The 8,456-nt window shown below is 47.7% G+C and overlaps 1 long non-coding RNA gene across 1 annotated transcript; it reads right to left on the bottom strand.

Annotated features, from left to right (window-relative positions):
• Nucleotides 1-2,320: 2,320 nt before the first annotated feature.
• Nucleotides 2,321-5,453, bottom strand: LOC134807514 (uncharacterized). Its single transcript, XR_010148162.1, has 3 exons — nt 5,233-5,453; nt 4,170-4,285; nt 2,321-2,496 (listed from the first exon to the last, which is right to left on the bottom strand). It is a non-coding gene; the product is annotated as an uncharacterized LOC134807514 (long non-coding RNA).
• Nucleotides 5,454-8,456: the final 3,003 nt, after the last annotated feature.

The raw sequence follows: 8,456 nt of genomic DNA on the forward strand, positions 1-8,456 counted from the left end.
ACAGGCTGAGTGTCTGATTTCGGCCAATCAAGTTTCATTTTGAAGACTAACTATGATGGATTATGATGGCTTTCTAATTCCTCACTGCCTCCCTGGGAAACTTTTTTTTTTTTTTTTTTGAGATGGACTCTCACTCTGTCCCCGAAGCTGGAGTGCGGTGGCACGATCTTGGCTCACTGCAACCTCTGCACTTCAAGCGATTGTCCTGCCTCAGCCTCCCCAGTCGCTGGGATTACAGGCATGCATCACCACGCTTGGATAATTTTTGTATTTTTGGTAGAGATGGGATTTTGCCGTGTTGGCCAGGCTGGTCTCGAACTCCTGACCTTAGATGATCCACCCGCCTCGGCCTCCCAAAATGCTGGGATTGTAGGCGTGAGCCACCGCGCCTCCTGGGAAACTCCTAAAGGGGCCCCTCTTCCGTATTTCCTTGTCCACAGGAACAAATATTTGCCCTTGCAATTAGATCCCTCCTACTGCCACCATTGCTGTATTTCAGCAATTCATGAGAGCCTGACAAATGCTAGTTAACCAGCTAACTGCAGTACAGCTGACCCCTTGAGCGTGTGAGTGAATGTGACAAGTGGCTGGTGACATGCTCAAGTCACTCATTTGTGTCGCCAAGTTTAGCCATTTGACTGTGTGCTTCTAAGTTAAAGAGTGTCACCTCAGGTGATTCCAGTTCAAAGTGCCTTGAGAAACAATCATGAAATTAGCTGATAAATGTGATAGTCATGGTGTACACAGGGCGTGGGATGCTGGATAAAACCTAAAGAGACCTGACCCACTGCCCTCTAGGTGCTTAGCCTCTGACCACACCAAGCTAGCGACATTCCAATCTCTCATAAAAAGCATTTCAAAATGAAAGAGACTGGGCAAATAAATCGTGGTACATGCACGGAATGCGATGGCCTTCAGGCATTGAAAAGAAAGAAGTACGTTTCCCACACTACGGGGATTTGCTCACCTAACTTCCCACCTGTACAGTTTTTTTTGTTTTTTTGTTTTTTTTTTTGAGACAGAGTCTCACTCTGTCGCCCAGGCTGGAGTGCACTGAATGGATCTCAGCTCACTGCAGCCTCCGCCTCCTGGGCTCAAGCGACTCTCCTGCCTCAGCCTCCCAAGTAGCTGGGATTACAGGCACACGCCACCAAGGCCAACTAATTTTTATATATTTTTAGTAGAGACGGGGTTTCACCATGTTGACCAGGCTGATCTTGAACTCCTGACCTCAAGTGATCTGCCCACCTTGACCTCCCAAAATGCTGGGATTACAGGCGTGAGCCACCACGCCCAGCCCCACCTGTATACTTTTGCATATGCTGTTCCCTCCATCTGAACACTTTTCCATCTGTGTCAATCCCCAAGAACATGCATTTGGCATACAGTAGATGTTTAACAGATGAGCCAGCTCTCACAGCTTTTCCCTCCTCAGGGGTTCACAAAACAGGCCAGTTATCCTATGCCCAAGGGATGGGTCTGTGGTTTATGGGGTCAGCTGGGAGTAGGAAGGGAGATTGATCTGGGCATATTTGAAAGAAGAGATCCGCAGTGTATAGTTCAGTGAAAAAAGTAGGTTACAAGCAGTGTGTATCTTATGACCCACTTTTTGGGAAAAAGAAAATCCCCTATTTACATGTTTGTTTATGCATAAAAACGTCTGGCAGGGTCCACACCACATTAACGTTGATTACCTCTAGGGATGGTGGAGTCGAAGCATGAAGAGAGAAACTTTTGGCTTTCTATTTTCTACTTTCTAAAGTGGTTTTTTCTTATTTTTAACAATGGGCATTGTATTAATTTTGTAATTAAAAATCTAATAAAGATTTTTTAATGTGCTTGGGGGAATAGAATAGCTATACTTCCAAAATATTTGCAGTTGGACTTTGTTGCAGATGTACCAAGCTGCTCTATTAGTTATCATGTTGGGTGTGTGTATTTTATTTTATTCTTTTAAGAGATGAGGTCTTGCTCTGTTGCCCAGGCTGGAATGCAGTGGAGTGATCATAGCTCACTGCAGCCTTGACCTCCTGGGGTCAAGCAATCCTCCCGCCTCAGCCTGCCGACTAGCTGGGACTATAGGGACGCACCACCACGCTTGGCAATTTTAACCATACCTGGCCATTTTAACCTTGTCCAGCTAATTTTTTTTTTTTTAATTTAGTGGCAGGGTCTGTGTTTTATTCTTTCGACCAGACTGTGGACTCCACAAGGGCAGGAACTGGGTCTAATGACGATATCAATAACACTAGCCCCAACACTAACTCCACGATTTGCTGAATGCTAAACATGCTGCATGCATCTCTGAGTATAATTTCACTTGCCTGTAAATCTTCAGACACCCTATGATGCTCTGGACAGCCATAAGGACATAAATGTGAAGATTTTTTATTGAAAAGTGCAACTGGCAATGCTCTAGAGAAACAGATACAATTGCAACTCTCTCATTCAACCATGAAAGCTTTTCTCCACAAACAGGACTTTAACATGTCCCACCTAAGGGAAGAAGACAGTAGGATTAATGCAGAGGGCAGGTTCCACCTCCCAACCAATTTGGAACTCTAAAGGGCTGAGTTCGGAACACACTTGGTCATGTTTCCCAAAGTGTGTACTGTCATGCCTGCCTGCACAGTGTTCTGTGAAAGCATTCCATGCATAATTCTATTTGGAAAATGCTTTTTGCTACTGATCCTCTTGGAGATTCCCATGCCTGTGAACACATTAAAGGCTCTGAAAAGTCCTGCTGTAAAGAAGCAGGTTTAACTTGGTTGATCCATCCCAAATTTCCCCAGTTCATTTGTTCACAGAGCCTGTGATCTCATGAACAATTCTGAACATGTTCCTGTAATATGCATTGGAAAATGCTGCCCTGGAATGTTCTCAGCCAGCTGCCACCAAGAAATGTCTGATTCCATTTGGAGACAGATCAGGCTTGAAACTGTCAGAAACTGATATTCCAAGTTTCCTTCACTCTGGTTGTATCCAAAAGATGACAAAGATGGGTTTGTAGCATGGATGGAAGCAGCACATCCTATTTCCCAACTGCTGAGAGAACACAACACGCTAATCCTTGGTGCTTTCCGAAAGAGATGATGTCATCACTGTTTAGCACCATGTGCAAAGTGCCAGGAAAATAACATGGGATCTGGGGTCAGACATACCTGAGTTCAGATACCAGTTCTACCATGGACTCACTGTGTGACCCTGGGTAGGTCACTGTACCTCTCTGAGTCTTAAAAATGGGAATTAAAGGCCGGGCTTGGTGGCTCATGCCTGTAATCCCAGCACTTTGGGAGACAGAGGTGGGCAGCTCACTTGAGACCAGGAGTTTGAGACCGGCCTGGCCAACATGGTGAAACCCCGTCTCTACTAAAAAATTAAAAAAATTAGCCTGGCATGGTGGTGCAGCCTGTAGTCCCAGCTACTCCGGAGGCTGAGACAGGAGAATCGCTTGAACCCCGGAGGCGGAGGTTGCAGTGAGCTGAGATGGCGCCACTGCACTCCAGCCTGGGCAACAGAGCAAGCCTCTGTCTCAAAAAAAAAAAAAAAAGAAAGAAAGAAAAAGAAAAAAAAAGAGGGGGATTAAAATGCCTCCCTTGAAGACTTGTTTGAGGAGTGGACATACTATACAGGGGATGCTTGAGGAGAGTTGCTACAGTATTCCTTCCAAGTTATTTACTCCTACTGAGGTAGGAGGCGGAACTCGACTCCAGAGGTGGGGTTGGGACACGGGAACAGACTGAGGACTAGTTAAAGCAGGGCCGGCAAAAGCAGCTTTCTATCAGACGCGCCCACCGGTGTGCCACGTCAATTTATCATTGCCATGGCAACAACTGGGAGTTACCGCCCCTTTCCATGGCAACGACCCAATGATTACTACCCCTTCCCGAGAAGTTTCTGCATGAACCGCCCCTTAATCTGCGTGCAATTAAAAGTAGGTATAAATACGACTGCAAAACTGCCCTGAGCTGCTACTCTCTGTCTATGGGGTAGCCCTGCTCTGCGGGAGCAGTCACGGAGCTGTAACACGGTCTCTTCAATAAAGCTGTTTTCCTTCTACCTCTGGCTTGCCCTTGAATTCTTTCCTGGGCAAAGCCAAGAACCCAGGCGCTAAGCTGCACTTTGGGGCTCGCCTGCCTGGCATCACTACTGCTGCTCGGCTCACCCACCGTGGAAAGGTGGAGGTCTCTCTTTGCTTCTCTCAGTTTCTATCCCCCCAAAGACTAGGAGTGCTCTTTGGCCCAGGAAGTACGTGGTCTGTGGAGTTGTAAGACTTCCAAGGACACTACAGGGAAAGAGGGCAGATGTAAAATAAAATTCGTCTGATATAGCAAAAGTCTGAATGTAAAATCTTGGAAAGAAATGCCATCTCAAAACTTTTCGAATTGTTAACAATAAAACCAAGGCACCATCAGTCTATGAGAATCTTGTAAGTGCTCTTAAAAGTAGATAAGAAAAAGGCTGGGTGCGGTGGCTCACGCCTGTAATCCTAGCACTTTGGGAGGCCAAGGCGGGTGGATCACGAGGTCAGGAGTTCAAGACCAGCCTGGCCAAGATGGTGAAACCCCGTCTCTATTAAAAATAAAAAAATTAGCCGGGCGTGGTGGCACGTGCCTGTAATCCCAGCTACTCCGGAGGCTGAGGCAGAGAATTGCTTAGGAGGTTGCAGTGAGCCGAGATCGCGCCACTGCACTCCAGCCTGGGCGATAGAGCAAGACTCCGTCTCAAAAAAAAAAAAAAAAAAGTAGGTAAGAAAAAAAAAAAAAGGTCAGCTGTGGTGGTTCATGCCTGTAACCCTAGCATTTTGGGAGGGCGAGGCAGGCGGATGGCTTAAGCCCAGGAGTTCGAGTCCAGCCTGGGCAACATAGCGAAACCTCGTCCCTAATAAAAATAAATTAAAAATAGGGCCAAGCGTGGTAGTTCATGCCTGTAATCCCAGCGCTTTGGGAGGCCGAAGTGGGCAGATCACTTGAGGTCAGCAGTTCGAGACTAGCTTAGCCAACATGATGAAACCCCATCTCTACTAAAAATACAAAAATTAGCTGGGCATGGTGGCACGTGACTGTAGTCCCAACTCGGGAGGCTGAGGCACGAGAATTGCTTGAACCCGAGAGGCGGAGGTTGCAGTGAGCTGAGATCGTCCCACTGCACTCCAGCCTGGGCGACAGAGTGAGACACTGTCTCAAAAAAAACATAAAAATAAAACAAAAAATAATTAAAAAAAACTTTTACCTGCTTGTGGCAGAAACAGATACACGTATTACCCTTGGAGTCCCCCAGCCTTGGGTTGCAACGTGAGCAGCACAGTTTGCTTGCTGAGTGACCCTCAGGAAACAACTAAACGTCTGTGCTTCCAGTTCGTCACGTGTGAGATGAAAAGAGGAGTATCAAACCTCACAGGAGTCATGCTGTAAATCCCTGCAACCTGCCAGCTCAGGACCTGGCCCGGGGTCGGCACCCAACATTGCTGTTATCGCTCTCATTATTACGCACTGGGTGTTCGGTTCCTTTTCCTTTTGCCAATACTCTTTCTCCTCTTCTGTCCCACTTTATTTCCCTGTGCCACCTCCCCTACATTCTTTTTTTTTTTTTTCTTTGCCATCAATAGGGAAAATCAAAATAAATCAAACCAAGCCAACGCCAAGCTCTGCAAGCTCTCAGCGGCTCCAGCGTTTTCAAGGAGCGGGGTCAAGGTCAAAGGGCCCCTCCCAGGCTGCCCGGGCGGGGCTGTAGTGGGATGCTGGTCCCCAGGCTGTGCTTCGGTTCTCCAGGGCGAAACGCAGGGGCGGGGCCGTGCAGGGGCGGGGCGTCGCCGCCGGAGAGGGTCCCAGCGCGCCCAGGCCTCCCGCAGGCGGGACGCGGCGTCCCGGGGGCTGCTGCGCTGCTCGGCCCCAGCGGGCCCGCCGCGCCGCCGCGGCTCTGGCTGCCTCCTGCATGCCAATTAGGCCCTAATTTGATTTCTGTTCTATCTGTGCGAACCCCATTAAAACCCAATTCCGCTTATTACCAACAGCTTTCTTGCAACGCGACGCCTCTCCCTCCCAGGGCTGCTGCTCAGGCGCGCCGAGGAGCCAGGCTCCGCGCACCAGGCTGGCGGGGACACCTTCCCCGTTCCCCCTGCCCTGGGACGTGCAGGGTCCCCGCTGATTCCCGCCCCGGGGCTCCCCGGGTCCAGGCTGGGGCCCAGGGACTGGGGCAGGCTCCAAGTCACCAGCTTCATAAGAAGCAATGGAATCGTAGAAAACTGGAATCGAGGGTTGTTGGGAACTCAGAGGTCACCAGGTCCTCCCTCCCCACCCCCTGCAGGAATTCTGGAGACGCCTGAGCGATCATCAGTCCCCCACCCACGCTTGGGCTGTTCCCAGCGCGGAGAAGTTCCCTCCCTCCTTCCAGGAAGCCTGGCTGGGTTCAACTGTCCGCCCCTCTGCTGTATGATTTTAAGTAAAACTCTCCACCTCTCTGAGCCGCTGTCTCGTGTCCTCCTCTGTAAAACAGGACCCTTAGGGAAGATAACCTTGCCTCCTAGGGCTGTTGGGAGGATAAGACGCAAGGAAGACCTGAAAGAGTGGTACAGGGTGAACACCCGACAGCTATGGGGCCTGACTCCTGGCTCACCCCTGTAGTCCCAACACTTTGGGAGGCTGAGGTGGGAGGATCGCTTGAGACCAGGAGTTCAAGACCATCCTGGACAATATAGTGAGACTGTCTCTCTCTACAAAAAAAAAATTAATAATAATAAAATAAAATAAATAAAAACCAGATGGGGTGGTGCACACTTGTAGTCTTAGCTACTTGTGAGGCTGAGGCAGGAGGATCACTTGAGCCTAGGAGTTAGAGGCTGCCGTGAGCTATGATCGCAGCACTGTACTCCCGCCTGGGTGCCAGAGCCAAGACCCTGTCTCCAAAAAACACAATAGTAATAATAAATGAAATAGCTGTGAGAAGTTAATGCTGCAGAATCCATACTAGGATAAGATCAGTGAGGCACTTGCCAAGGTGCAAAATGTAACGGCAAACAAAAAATGTCCATAATCAAGATAAATAATGGCAGGAAGTGGCAGCTCACGCCTGTAATCCCAGCACTTTGGGAGGCCGAGGTAGGAGGATGGCTTGAGTCCAGGAGTTTGAGACAGCCTGGGAAACATAGTGAGACCTCATTTCTAAAAAATAAACAAATAAACAAACAAATAAATAAATAAATAAAATTTTAATACAATATTGTTAAAAACTGAAAATTACTGCCAACAAAATCAATGATGAACAAACTGAAAAAATTAAAGACAGGACTGGGATTAGAGTGAGGCAAGTCAGGTGAAGACTTTCGTGTACAAGGTGGGATCCTGTCTTTCTTTAAAATTTTCATGTCTTGTTCATTGTGGATATTTTGCATCAATTTGTGAGTTTTAAAATGTTGCATTAAATACTGTTTATCTTGATTACTGGGTTTTTGGTACCCCTTTAACTTTAGCAGCTGAGCCGAGGCTTCACTCTGGTCCCCGCCCTGGGTTGCCGTCACAAGAAAAACCTTCCAGAGCCTCAGTTTCTAATCTGCAAAATGGGGCTAAGCATGACTACTTATAGGGACGTTTTGAGAATTACTAAGCAGGCAGCATAATTAATAGTGTCTGCTCTAGAATCAGGGCAAGTTCAAGCCCCATCTCTGCCACTTACTAGTGGGAGGAGTCGCAACCTCTCTGTGCCTCGGTTTCCTCATCTGGACTATGTTTAGTTCCCAGAGGTTACTGGGAACTTAACTACAATAACACTCACAGTCAGTGCATGCATGACACTTAGCAAGACATCAGTTCATGTTGCAGCCATTATTATTTGCACGGATATCCTTAACCTTGACCATCCCTGGTGTAGCACAGGCCCTCAATAACTAAAATTCATGGTGATATGGGGGTACTTGACATCATTTTTGCAAGGGGCCTGGCACATAGTAGGTGCTCAGTTGACTGTAAGTGCTGCAAGAACAAAGACCACTTCTTTTCCTTTTCTTTTAATTTATTTATTTATTTATTTTTTGAGACAGAGTCTTGCTCTGTCACTCAGGCTGGAATGCAGTGGCGTGATCCAGGCTCACTGCAACCTCTGCCTCCAGGTTCAAGTGATTCTCATGCCTCAGCCTCCCAAGGAGCTGGGATTACAGGTGCACACCACGACACCTGGCTAATTTTTGTATTTTTAGTAGAGACGGGGTTTCACCATTTTGGCCAGGCTGGGCAGAGTCCACTTCTGATTTGTTCCCCATCATAGCCCCTTAATAACCTGCACATAATAGGTCTGCAGAAATATTCAGAATGAATCAATGCAATTGTTAAATAATGCAATACAGTGCACTCCATCTTTGGTTTCAGGAACGATTAGGAAAGTTTATTCTCTCAAGGACCCACCATCCTTCATCACCCTCTGTAATAATAACAATGCCAATGACCCGGGGGTGCCTCCTCTTA

Source organism: Pan troglodytes, chromosome 10 (genome assembly GCF_028858775.2).
Source record: "Pan troglodytes isolate AG18354 chromosome 10, NHGRI_mPanTro3-v2.0_pri, whole genome shotgun sequence".
NCBI classification, from domain to species: Eukaryota; Metazoa; Chordata; class Mammalia; order Primates; family Hominidae; genus Pan; species Pan troglodytes.